Genomic DNA, 12,221 nt, shown 5'->3' with positions numbered 1-12,221 from the left:
CTAGAGATAGATAGTGATCTTGTGCTATATGTTAGGGCCTGCGAGCCGGAGCCGACATTGTCTGGTTTGAAGATGCTGAGGATAGAACATATGCAATGGACATGATCATGCCTGAAAATGCTCGCTTCTCACCCACGAAAGTCTGGTTGGGGGCTAACTCCAAATCTACCCCAGGTATGAGTATATCTAGTAATATTGCGCTACCATATTTCTATACCATATATATAATATACCATATATATAATACTTTACTTATACCATATATATATAATACTGTACTTATACCATATATATAATACTTTACTTATACCATGTATATAATACTTTACTTATACCATATATATATATAATACTTTACTTATACCATATATATATAATACTGTACTTATACCATATATATAATACTGTACTTATAACATATATATAATACTTTACTTATACCATATATATATAATACTTTAACATTTGTTTCTATTTCACTTTCTAAAATATGATTTTCTCTGTTTAATACGTAAGCACAGTGTAATAGTTTGTTTAAACTAATCGTTAGGGAGGTCAGTCAGAGAATGAACGTTCATAACTTTTTCACAATTTCTTAACTAAATGAAAAATTGTTTTAAAAACTTGAATATTTCTTCAGTTTTTAAATGGCATAAAATTTAGTAGGTGTGTAGTTCATATAGATTTAGTAGGTGTGTAGTTCATATAGATTTAGTAGGTGTGTAGTTCATATAGATTTAGTAGGTGTGTAGTTCATATAGATTTAATAGGTGTGTAGTTCATATAGATTTAGTAGGTGTGTGGTTCATGTAGATTTAGTAGGTGTGTGGTTCATATAGATTTAGTAGGTGTGTAGTTCATATAGATTTAGTAGGTGTGTAGTTCATATAGATTTAGTAGGTGTGTGGTTCATATAGATTTAGTAAGTGTGTAGTTCATATAGATTTAGTAGGTGTGTAGTTCATATAGATTTAATAGGTGTGTGGTTCATATAGATTTAGTAGGTGTGTGGTTCATATAGATTTAGTAGGTGTGTAGTTCATATAGATTTAGTAGGTGTGTAGTTCATATAGATTTAGTAGGTGTGTGGTTCATATAGATTTAGTAGGTGTGTAGTTCATATAGATTTAGTAGGTGTGTGGTTCATATAGATTTAGTAGGTGTGTGGTTCATATAGATTTAGTAGGTGTGTAGTTCATATAGATTTAGTAGGTGTGTAGTTCATATAGATTTAGTAGGTGTGTGGTTCATATAGATTTAGTAGGTGTGTGGTTCATATAGATTTAGTAGGTGTGTAGTTCATATAGATTTAGTAGGTGTGTAGTTCATATAGATTTAGTAGGTGTGTAGTTCATATAGATTTAGTAGGTGTGTGGTTCATATAGATTTAGTAGGTGTGTGGTTCATATAGATTTAGTAGGTGTGTGGTTCATGTAGATTTAGTAGGTGTGTGGTTCATATAGATTTAGTAGGTGTGTGGTTCATATAGATTTAGTAGGTGTGTGGTTCATGTAGATTTAGTAGGTGTGTGGTTCATATAGATTTAGTAAGTGTGTAGTTCATATAGATTTAGTAGGTGTGTAGTTCATATAGATTTAATAGGTGTGTGGTTCATATAGATTTAGTAGGTGTGTAGTTCATATAGATTTAGTAGGTGTGTGGTTCATATAGATTTAGTAGGTGTGTGGTTCATATAGATTTAGTAGGTGTGTGGTTCATGTAGATTTAGTAGGTGTGTGGTTCATATAGATTTAGTAAGTGTGTAGTTCATATAGATTTAGTAGGTGTGTAGTTCATATAGATTTAATAGGTGTGTGGTTCATATAGATTTAGTAGGTGTGTAGTTCATATAGATTTAGTAGGTGTGTGGTTCATATAGATTTAGTAGGTGTGTAGTTCATATAGATTTAGTAGGTGTGTGGTTCATATAGATTTAGTAGGTGTGTGGTTCATATAGATTTAGTAGGTGTGTGGTTCATATAGATTTAATAGGTGTGTGGTTCATATAAATTTAGTAGGTGTGTGGTTCATATAGATTTAGTAGGTGTGTAGTTCATATAGATTTAGTAGGTGTGTAGTTCATATAGATTTAGTAGGTGTGTAGTTCATATAGATTTAGTAGGTGTGTAGTTCATATAGATTTAATAGGTGTGTGGTTCATATAGATTTAGTAGGTGTGTAGTTCATATAGATTTAGTAGGTGTGTAGTTCATATAGATTTAGTAGGTGTGTAGTTCATATAGATTTAGTAGGTGTGTGGTTCATATAGATTTAATAGGTGTGTGGTTCATATAGATTTAGTAGGTGTGTGGTTCATATAGATTTAGTAGGTGTGTAGTTCATATAGATTTAGTAGGTGTGTGGTTCATATAGATTTAGTAGGTGTGTGGTTCATATAGATTTAGTAGGTGTGTAGTTCATATAGATTTAGTAGGTGTGTAGTTCATATAGATTTAGTAGGTGTGTGGTTCATATAGATTTAGTAAGTGTGTAGTTCATATAGATTTAGTAGGTGTGTAGTTCATATAGATTTAATAGGTGTGTGGTTCATATAGATTTAGTAGGTGTGTAGTTCATATAGATTTAGTAGGTGTGTGGTTCATATAGATTTAGTAGGTGTGTAGTTCATATAGATTTAGTAGGTGTGTGGTTCATATAGATTTAGTAGGTGTGTGGTTCATATAGATTTAGTAGGTGTGTGGTTCATATAGATTTAATAGGTGTGTAGTTCATATAGATTTAGTAGGTGTGTAGTTCATATAGATTTAGTAGGTGTGTGGTTCATATAGATTTAGTAGGTGTGTGGTTCATATAGATTTAGTAGGTGTGTGGTTCATATAGATTTAGTAGGTGTGTGGTTCATATAGATTTAGTAGGTGTGTGGTTCATATAGATTTAGTAGGTGTGTGGTTCATATAGATTTAGTAGGTGTGTGGTTCATATAGATTTAGTAGGTGTGTAGTTCATATAGATTTAGTAGGTGTGTGGTTCATATAGATTTAGTAGGCGTGTGGTTCATATAGATTTAGTAGGTGTGTGGTTCATATAGATTTAGTAGGTGTGTAGTTCATATAGATTTAGTAGGTGTGTGGTTCATATAGATTTAGTAGGTGTGTGGTTCATATAGATTTAGTAGGTGTGTAGTTCATATAGATTTAGTAGGTGTGTGGTTCATATAGATTTAGTAGGTGTGTGGTTCATATAGATTTAGTAGGCGTGTGGTTCATATAGATTTAGTAGGTGTGTGGTTCATATAGATTTAGTAGGTGTGTGGTTCATATAGATTTAGTAGGTGTGTGGTTCATATAGATTTAGTAGGTGTGTGGTTCATATAGATTTAGTAGGTGTGTGGTTCATATAGATTTAGTAGGTGTGTGGTTCATATAGATTTAGTAGGTGTGTAGTTCATATAGATTTAGTAGGTGTGTAGTTCATATAGATTTAGTAGGTGTGTGGTTCATATAGATTTAGTAGGTGTGTGGTTCATATAGATTTAGTAGGTGTGTGGTTCATATAGATTTAGTAGGTGTGTGGTTCATATAGATTTAGTAGGTGTGTAGTTCATATAGATTTAGTAGGTGTGTAGTTCATATAGATTTAGTAGGTGTGTGGTTCATATAGATTTAGTAGGTGTGTGGTTCATATAGATTTAGTAGGTGTGTAGTTCATATAGATTTAGTAGGTGTGTGGTTCATATAGATTTAGTAGGTGTGTGGTTCATATAGATTTAGTAGGCGTGTGGTTCATATAGATTTAGTAGGTGTGTGGTTCATATAGATTTAGTAGGTGTGTAGTTCATATAGATTTAGTAGGTGTGTGGTTCATATAGATTTAGTAGGTGTGTGGTTCATATAGATTTAGTAGGTGTGTGGTTCATATAGATTTAGTAGGTGTGTGGTTCATATAGATTTAGTAGGTGTGTAGTTCATATAGATTTAGTAGGTGTGTAGTTCATATAGATTTAGTAGGTGTGTAGTTCATATAGATTTAGTAGGTGTGTAGTTCATATAGATTTAGTAGGTGTGTAGTTCATATAGATTTAGTAGGTGTGTAGTTCATATAGATTTAGTAGGTGTGTAGTTCATATAGATTTAGTAGGTGTGTAGTTCATATAGATTTAGTAGGTGTGTAGTTCATATAGATTTAGTAGGTGTGTAGTTCATATAGATTTAGTAGGTGTGTGGTTCATATAGATTTAGTAGGTGTGTAGTTCATATAGATTTAGTAGGTGTGTAGTTCATATAGATTTAGTAGGTGTGTAGTTCATATAGATTTAGTAGGTGTGTAGTTCATATAGATTTAGTAGGTGTGTGGTTCATATAGATTTAGTAGGTGTGTGGTTCATATAGATTTAGTAGGCGTGTGGTTCATATAGATTTAGTAGGTGTGTGGTTCATATAGATTTAGTAGGTGTGTGGTTCATATAGATTTAATAGGTGTGTGGTTCATATAGATTTAGTAGGTGTGTGGTTCATATAGATTTAGTAGGTGTGTGGTTCATATAGATTTAGTAGGTGTGTGGTTCATATAGATTTAGTAGGTGTGTGGTTCATATAGATTTAGTAGGTGTGTGGTTCATATAGATTTAATAGGTGTGTGGTTCATATAGATTTAGTAGGTGTGTGGTTCATATAGATTTAGTAGGTGTGTGGTTCATATAGATTTAGTAGGTGTGTGGTTCATATAGATTTAGTAGGTGTGTGGTTCATATAGATTTAGTAGGTGTGTGGTTCATATAGATTTAGTAGGTGTGTAGTTCATATAGATTTAGTAGGTGTGTGGTTCATATAGATTTAGTAGGCGTGTGGTTCATATAGATTTAGTAGGTGTGTGGTTCATATAGATTTAGTAGGTGTGTAGTTCATATAGATTTAGTAGGTGTGTGGTTCATATAGATTTAGTAGGTGTGTGGTTCATATAGATTTAGTAGGTGTGTGGTTCATATAGATTTAGTAGGCGTGTGGTTCATATAGATTTAGTAGGTGTGTAGTTCATATAGATTTAGTAGGTGTGTAGTTCATATAGATTTAGTAGGTGTGTAGTTCATATAGATTTAGTAGGTGTGTGGTTCATATAGATTTAGTCGGTGTGTAGTTCATATAGATTTAGTAGGTGTGTGGTTCATATAGATTTAGTAGGTGTGTGGTTCATATAGATTTAGTAGGTGTGTGGTTCATATAGATTTAGTAGGTGTGTAGTTCATATAGATTTAGTAGGTGTGTGGTTCATATAGATTTAGTAGGTGTGTGGTTCATATAGATTTAGTAGGTGTGTGGTTCATATAGATTTAGTAGGTGTGTGGTTCATATAGATTTAGTAGGTGTGTAGTTCATATAGATTTAGTAAGTGTGTAGTTCATATAGATTTAGTAGGTGTGTAGTTCATATAGATTTAGTAGGTGTGTAGTTCATATAGATTTAGTAGGTGTGTAGTTCATATAGATTTAGTAGGTGTGTAGTTCATATAGATTTAGTAGGTGTGTAGTTCATATAGATTTAGTAGGTGTGTAGTTCATATAGATTTAGTAGGTGTGTGGTTCATATAGATTTAGTAGGTGTGTGGTTCATATAGATTTAGTAGGTGTGTAGTTCATATAGATTTAGTAGGTGTGTGGTTCATATAGATTTAGTAGGTGTGTAGTTCATATAGATTTAGTAGGTGTGTAGTTCATATAGATTTAGTAGGTGTGTAGTTCATATAGATTTAGTAGGTGTGTAGTTCATATAGATTTAGTAGGTGTGTGGTTCATATAGATTTAGTAGGTGTGTAGTTCATATAGATTTAGTAGGTGTGTAGTTCATATAGATTTAGTAGGTGTGTAGTTCATATAGATTTAATAGGTGTGTGGTTCATATAGATTTAGTAGGTGTGTGGTTCATATAGATTTAGTAGGTGTGTGGTTCATATAGATTTAGTAGGTGTGTAGTTCATATAGATTTAGTAGGTGTGTAGTTCATATAGATTTAGTAGGTGTGTAGTTCATATAGATTTAATAGGTGTGTGGTTCATATAGATTTAGTAGGTGTGTGGTTCATATAGATTTAGTAGGTGTGTAGTTCATATAGATTTAGTAGGTGTGTAGTTCATATAGATTTAGTAGGTGTGTAGTTCATATAGATTTAATAGGTGTGTGGTTCATATAGATTTAGTAGGTGTGTAGTTCATATAGATTTAGTAGGTGTGTGGTTCATATAGATTTAGTAGGTGTGTAGTTCATATAGATTTAGTAGGTGTGTAGTTCATATAGATTTAGTAGGTGTGTAGTTCATATAGATTTAATAGGTGTGTGGTTCATATAGATTTAGTAGGTGTGTGGTTCATATAGATTTAGTAGGTGTGTAGTTCATATAGATTTAGTAGGTGTGTAGTTCATATAGATTTAGTAGGTGTGTAGTTCATATAGATTTAGTAGGTGTGTGGTTCATATAGATTTAGTAGGTGTGTGGTTCATATAGATTTAGTAGGTGTGTAGTTCATATAGATTTAGTAGGTGTGTGGTTCATATAGATTTAGTAGGTGTGTAGTTCATATAGATTTAGTAGGTGTGTAGTTCATATAGATTTAGTAGGTGTGTAGTTCATATAGATTTAGTAGGTGTGTAGTTCATATAGATTTAGTAGGTGTGTGGTTCATATAGATTTAGTAGGTGTGTAGTTCATATAGATTTAGTAGGTGTGTAGTTCATATAGATTTAGTAGGTGTGTAGTTCATATAGATTTAGTAGGTGTGTAGTTCATATAGATTTAGTAGGTGTGTGGTTCATATAGATTTAGTAGGTGTGTGGTTCATATAGATTTAGTAGGCGTGTGGTTCATATAGATTTAGTAGGTGTGTGGTTCATATAGATTTAGTAGGTGTGTGGTTCATATAGATTTAGTAGGTGTGTAGTTCATATAGATTTAGTAGGTGTGTAGTTCATATAGATTTAGTAGGTGTGTAGTTCATATAGATTTAATAGGTGTGTGGTTCATATAGATTTAGTAGGTGTGTGGTTCATATAGATTTAGTAGGTGTGTGGTTCATATAGATTTAGTAGGTGTGTGGTTCATATAGATTTAGTAGGTGTGTGGTTCATATAGATTTAGTAGGTGTGTGGTTCATATAGATTTAGTAGGCGTGTGGTTCATATAGATTTAGTAGGTGTGTGGTTCATATAGATTTAGTAGGTGTGTGGTTCATATAGATTTAGTAGGTGTGTAGTTCATATAGATTTAGTAGGTGTGTAGTTCATATAGATTTAGTAGGTGTGTAGTTCATATAGATTTAATAGGTGTGTGGTTCATATAGATTTAGTAGGTGTGTGGTTCATATAGATTTAGTAGGTGTGTGGTTCATATAGATTTAGTAGGTGTGTGGTTCATATAGATTTAGTAGGTGTGTGGTTCATATAGATTTAGTAGGTGTGTGGTTCATATAGATTTAGTAGGTGTGTAGTTCATATAGATTTAGTAGGTGTGTAGTTCATATAGATTTAGTAGGTGTGTAGTTCATATAGATTTAGTAGGTGTGTGGTTCATATAGATTTAGTAGGTGTGTGGTTCATATAGATTTAGTAGGTGTGTAGTTCATATAGATTTAGTAGGTGTGTAGTTCATATAGATTTAGTAGGTGTGTGGTTCATATAGATTTAGTAAGTGTGTAGTTCATATAGATTTAGTAGGTGTGTAGTTCATATAGATTTAATAGGTGTGTGGTTCATATAGATTTAGTAGGTGTGTAGTTCATATAGATTTAGTAGGTGTGTGGTTCATATAGATTTAGTAGGTGTGTAGTTCATATAGATTTAGTAGGTGTGTGGTTCATATAGATTTAGTAGGTGTGTGGTTCATATAGATTTAGTAGGTGTGTGGTTCATATAGATTTAATAGGTGTGTGGTTCATATAGATTTAGTAGGTGTGTGGTTCATATAGATTTAGTAGGTGTGTGGTTCATATAGATTTAGTAGGTGTGTGGTTCATATAGATTTAGTAGGTGTGTGGTTCATATAGATTTAGTAGGTGTGTGGTTCATATAGATTTAGTAGGTGTGTAGTTCATATAGATTTAGTAGGTGTGTGGTTCATATAGATTTAGTAGGCGTGTGGTTCATATAGATTTAGTAGGTGTGTGGTTCATATAGATTTAGTAGGTGTGTAGTTCATATAGATTTAGTAGGTGTGTAGTTCATATAGATTTAGTAGGTGTGTAGTTCATATAGATTTAGTAGGTGTGTGGTTCATATAGATTTAGTAGGTGTGTGGTTCATATAGATTTAGTAGGTGTGTAGTTCATATAGATTTAGTAGGTGTGTAGTTCATATAGATTTAGTAGGTGTGTGGTTCATATAGATTTAATAGGTGTGTGGTTCATATAGATTTAGTAGGTGTGTGGTTCATATAGATTTAGTAGGTGTGTAGTTCATATAGATTTAGTAGGTGTGTGGTTCATATAGATTTAGTAGGTGTGTGGTTCATATAGATTTAGTAGGTGTGTAGTTCATATAGATTTAGTAGGTGTGTAGTTCATATAGATTTAGTAGGTGTGTGGTTCATATAGATTTAGTAAGTGTGTAGTTCATATAGATTTAGTAGGTGTGTAGTTCATATAGATTTAATAGGTGTGTGGTTCATATAGATTTAGTAGGTGTGTAGTTCATATAGATTTAGTAGGTGTGTGGTTCATATAGATTTAGTAGGTGTGTAGTTCATATAGATTTAGTAGGTGTGTGGTTCATATAGATTTAGTAGGTGTGTGGTTCATATAGATTTAGTAGGTGTGTGGTTCATATAGATTTAATAGGTGTGTAGTTCATATAGATTTAGTAGGTGTGTAGTTCATATAGATTTAGTAGGTGTGTGGTTCATATAGATTTAGTAGGTGTGTGGTTCATATAGATTTAGTAGGTGTGTGGTTCATATAGATTTAGTAGGTGTGTGGTTCATATAGATTTAGTAGGTGTGTGGTTCATATAGATTTAGTAGGTGTGTGGTTCATATAGATTTAGTAGGTGTGTGGTTCATATAGATTTAGTAGGTGTGTAGTTCATATAGATTTAGTAGGTGTGTGGTTCATATAGATTTAGTAGGCGTGTGGTTCATATAGATTTAGTAGGTGTGTGGTTCATATAGATTTAGTAGGTGTGTAGTTCATATAGATTTAGTAGGTGTGTGGTTCATATAGATTTAGTAGGTGTGTGGTTCATATAGATTTAGTAGGTGTGTAGTTCATATAGATTTAGTAGGTGTGTGGTTCATATAGATTTAGTAGGTGTGTGGTTCATATAGATTTAGTAGGCGTGTGGTTCATATAGATTTAGTAGGTGTGTGGTTCATATAGATTTAGTAGGTGTGTGGTTCATATAGATTTAGTAGGTGTGTGGTTCATATAGATTTAGTAGGTGTGTGGTTCATATAGATTTAGTAGGTGTGTGGTTCATATAGATTTAGTAGGTGTGTGGTTCATATAGATTTAGTAGGTGTGTAGTTCATATAGATTTAGTAGGTGTGTAGTTCATATAGATTTAGTAGGTGTGTGGTTCATATAGATTTAGTAGGTGTGTGGTTCATATAGATTTAGTAGGTGTGTGGTTCATATAGATTTAGTAGGTGTGTAGTTCATATAGATTTAGTAGGTGTGTAGTTCATATAGATTTAGTAGGTGTGTAGTTCATATAGATTTAGTAGGTGTGTAGTTCATATAGATTTAGTAGGTGTGTAGTTCATATAGATTTAGTAGGTGTGTAGTTCATATAGATTTAGTAGGTGTGTAGTTCATATAGATTTAGTAGGTGTGTAGTTCATATAGATTTAGTAGGTGTGTAGTTCATATAGATTTAGTAGGTGTGTAGTTCATATAGATTTAGTAGGTGTGTGGTTCATATAGATTTAGTAGGTGTGTAGTTCATATAGATTTAGTAGGTGTGTAGTTCATATAGATTTAGTAGGTGTGTAGTTCATATAGATTTAGTAGGTGTGTAGTTCATATAGATTTAGTAGGTGTGTGGTTCATATAGATTTAGTAGGTGTGTGGTTCATATAGATTTAGTAGGCGTGTGGTTCATATAGATTTAGTAGGTGTGTGGTTCATATAGATTTAGTAGGTGTGTGGTTCATATAGATTTAATAGGTGTGTGGTTCATATAGATTTAGTAGGTGTGTGATTCATATAGATTTAGTAGGTGTGTGGTTCATATAGATTTAGTAGGTGTGTGGTTCATATAGATTTAGTAGGTGTGTGGTTCATATAGATTTAGTAGGTGTGTGGTTCATATAGATTTAATAGGTGTGTGGTTCATATAGATTTAGTAGGTGTGTGGTTCATATAGATTTAGTAGGTGTGTGGTTCATATAGATTTAGTAGGTGTGTGGTTCATATAGATTTAGTAGGTGTGTGGTTCATATAGATTTAGTAGGTGTGTGGTTCATATAGATTTAGTAGGTGTGTAGTTCATATAGATTTAGTAGGTGTGTGGTTCATATAGATTTAGTAGGCGTGTGGTTCATATAGATTTAGTAGGTGTGTGGTTCATATAGATTTAGTAGGTGTGTAGTTCATATAGATTTAGTAGGTGTGTGGTTCATATAGATTTAGTAGGTGTGTGGTTCATATAAATTTAGTAGGTGTGTGGTTCATATAGATTTAGTAGGCGTGTGGTTCATATAGATTTAGTAGGTGTGTAGTTCATATAGATTTAGTAGGTGTGTAGTTCATATAGATTTAGTAGGTGTGTAGTTCATATAGATTTAGTAGGTGTGTGGTTCATATAGATTTAGTAGGTGTGTGGTTCATATAGATTTAGTAGGTGTGTAGTTCATATAGATTTAGTAGGTGTGTGGTTCATATAGATTTAGTAGGTGTGTAGTTCATATAGATTTAGTAGGTGTGTAGTTCATATAGATTTAGTAGGTGTGTAGTTCATATAGATTTAGTAGGTGTGTAGTTCATATAGATTTAGTAGGTGTGTGGTTCATATAGATTTAGTAGGTGTGTAGTTCATATAGATTTAGTAGGTGTGTAGTTCATATAGATTTAGTAGGTGTGTAGTTCATATAGATTTAATAGGTGTGTGGTTCATATAGATTTAGTAGGTGTGTGGTTCATATAGATTTAGTAGGTGTGTGGTTCATATAGATTTAGTAGGTGTGTAGTTCATATAGATTTAGTAGGTGTGTAGTTCATATAGATTTAGTAGGTGTGTAGTTCATATAGATTTAATAGGTGTGTGGTTCATATAGATTTAGTAGGTGTGTGGTTCATATAGATTTAGTAGGTGTGTAGTTCATATAGATTTAGTAGGTGTGTAGTTCATATAGATTTAGTAGGTGTGTAGTTCATATAGATTTAATAGGTGTGTGGTTCATATAGATTTAGTAGGTGTGTGGTTCATATAGATTTAGTAGGTGTGTAGTTCATATAGATTTAGTAGGTGTGTAGTTCATATAGATTTAGTAGGTGTGTAGTTCATATAGATTTAGTAGGTGTGTGGTTCATATAGATTTAGTAGGTGTGTGGTTCATATAGATTTAGTAGGTGTGTAGTTCATATAGATTTAGTAGGTGTGTGGTTCATATAGATTTAGTAGGTGTGTAGTTCATATAGATTTAGTAGGTGTGTAGTTCATATAGATTTAGTAGGTGTGTAGTTCATATAGATTTAGTAGGTGTGTAGTTCATATAGATTTAGTAGGTGTGTGGTTCATATAGATTTAGTAGGTGTGTAGTTCATATAGATTTAGTAGGTGTGTAGTTCATATAGATTTAGTAGGTGTGTAGTTCATATAGATTTAATAGGTGTGTGGTTCATATAGATTTAGTAGGTGTGTGGTTCATATAGATTTAGTAGGTGTGTAGTTCATATAGATTTAGTAGGTGTGTAGTTCATATAGATTTAGTAGGTGTGTAGTTCATATAGATTTAGTAGGTGTGTGGTTCATATAGATTTAGTAGGTGTGTGGTTCATATAGATTTAGTAGGTGTGTAGTTCATATAGATTTAGTAGGTGTGTGGTTCATATAGATTTAGTAGGTGTGTAGTTCATATAGATTTAGTAGGTGTGTAGTTCATATAGATTTAGTAGGTGTGTAGTTCATATAGATTTAGTAGGTGTGTAGTTCATATAGATTTAGTAGGTGTGTGGTTCATATAGATTTAGTAGGTGTGTAGTTCATATAGATTTAGTAGGTGTGTAGTTCATATAGATTTAGTAGGTGTGTAGTTCATATAGATTTAGTAGGTGTGTAGTTC

Source organism: Watersipora subatra, chromosome 9 (assembly GCF_963576615.1).
Source record: "Watersipora subatra chromosome 9, tzWatSuba1.1, whole genome shotgun sequence".
NCBI lineage: Eukaryota > Metazoa > Bryozoa > Gymnolaemata > Cheilostomatida > Watersiporidae > Watersipora > Watersipora subatra.
This window is presented reverse-complemented; position numbering follows the sequence as displayed.